We start from the raw sequence: 2,265 nt of genomic DNA, 5'->3' as shown, positions 1-2,265 counted from the left end.
TCATTCACTTCCTCCACTGCCGTATGCTAAAACAACTAGCAGACACTGCGCAAAAAATGGACGTCATTCAAAACTCCGCCTTCTGTTTGCTGATTGGCCCAGGTAAAATAAACTACAAGAGACACTGCGCAGAATATTGATGTTCTCTTCTCTGACTGGCCCGGCTAAAAATTTAAAAATCTATTCACTCTACGTCCTGATCCTCGGTGAAGCATCACACCTATATACAGCAGGTAAAATAAGAATTGAACACGTCACCATTTTTCTCAGTAAATATATTACTAGAGGTGCTAATGACGTGAAATTTTCACCAGATGCCACTTTTACTTTTATCTAATAAATCACTGTAATATTCTTTCTTATGCTTTCTTACAATCCATACTAGCTTGTTTTTATACTTTTTGTATTTCTCTTCTGATTCTTTTGTTTTAATTTCAAGAAGCAAGAATACAAATGATTTTTTTGCAAGCATTTATCAACCCTTTTGTCATCCATGGCTTGTCAACAGTATTTTTCTTTGTATACTTGTTTTGGACACAGTGCTTTTCATACAGGTCTCCCAAAATATCCATGAAAACATTTTATGGTTTGTTCACATCATCAACAAACACATCCTTCCAGTTTTGTTTATTTAGATCATCTTTTAATTTATCCAAAGCTTTTTTATGTGTTTATTATTTTTTCTTGATTGTATTTATTTTTGTATTTCATTGGTCGTTTTTTAAATTGTGAAAACTGGTAAGTGATGGTAACTTCCATCAGTTGTCAAAATACCACCCATTACTTCTCCCTTTGTTGTATTTGTAAAGATGTTGTCAATTATTGTAGCACTATGTGTTGTGGTTCTTGTAGATTTCGATATCAGCGGATAAAGATTAAAACTATACATAGAATTCATAAATGTACCAATATTATTTGAATTTTTTTTATTTCCCAAGACCATATTAAAATATCCACACAAAAAATCAGTTTTGTTACAACTCCCTTCAAGGAGCTTCATGAGTTGATCGGTGAATAGTTCTAAATTAGATTCCGCTGATCGATAGAGACAACTTATTATTATGGTTTTAGAATTTTTATGTATTATTTCCATTGATATTATTTCCATATTGTCCATAAGCATTGACATTTTATCAATTAGTTTACATTTTATTTCATTATTGTTAAATAGAGCGACTCCACCGCCCCTTTATTGACATTGTTCTTGTAAGAAAATTCATATCCCTCAATGTGAATGTTATCTATATGTACATCATTTAGCCATGTCTCTGACAGTGCTATTATAGTAAAAATTCTGTTTAACTGTTTTAAATAGTCTGTTATTTTAAATAAATTTGAATTTATACTTCTAAAATTAAAGTGAATAGAAAGAATTAGTTATAGTAATGTTGTTAAATTGTCCTTCATTATAATATGCAGAGTCTGTAATTACAGGAAAAAAAATAGAATCAATTATATCATCTAAATTGTATATGTTTAGTCTCTGAGTCTTTATATGTATTCATATTGTAGTTTGTATCTATTTGTTCATTTTTATTGTTAATTAATTTTTTGCCAAGTTGTTTTAACAGTTAAAGTTTGTGGTTTATCCCATCTTTAGCTCATCTTAATCCTTCTAACTCTCTAAGTTTGTTTTTTTTTACTAATCTGGCCTGTGTTCCTTCCTTTATTTTAATCCAAATGTTTCCATTCTGTGTCCATGTTGCAGCTATTTTAGTCTGTTTTTAGTAGCCTTGCCTCCCGTGCAATGTTTCCAATTTTTTTGTTAGATGTTCATTTATGTAAAAATTAGTTCCCTTAAGTTTTCTTGCTTGCATTATTAAGTTATTTCTTGATTTTTGACTTATGAACCTGATTGCAATGGATGGTTTAAACTTATCTGATTTAGAAGGCAATGTGTGACAGATGTAAATATCCTCATATTTGATGTCAGTGTGTTTGTTTTGTAAAAAGTTACAACCTGTTGTTCCAGAGTAAGCAGTTCTTGTGGAGAGTCTTCTGTGGTGTTTATATTAGCTGTTACTCTTGCATAGGTCCGGTGTTTAACATCAAGTCCAGAAATTACCAGATTGTCTCTCCTTGTATATTGTTCCATATCTTCTATTTTTTGTTCCAGTTCAACTTTCAGCAGCTTCACTTCTTCGACCAAACCGATCAGAAGTACTTGCTGCCAGGCCCGGTGCTATCTGGGTGCCCTAAGCGCAGCTGCTTTGTGGTGCCCTCCCCCTCCCAGAAATGAAAAATATTTCATTATTGCCAGTGTGC

Source organism: Austrofundulus limnaeus, unplaced genomic scaffold (assembly GCF_001266775.1).
Source record: "Austrofundulus limnaeus strain Quisiro unplaced genomic scaffold, Austrofundulus_limnaeus-1.0 Scaffold404, whole genome shotgun sequence".
NCBI lineage: Eukaryota > Metazoa > Chordata > Actinopteri > Cyprinodontiformes > Rivulidae > Austrofundulus > Austrofundulus limnaeus.
This window is presented reverse-complemented; position numbering follows the sequence as displayed.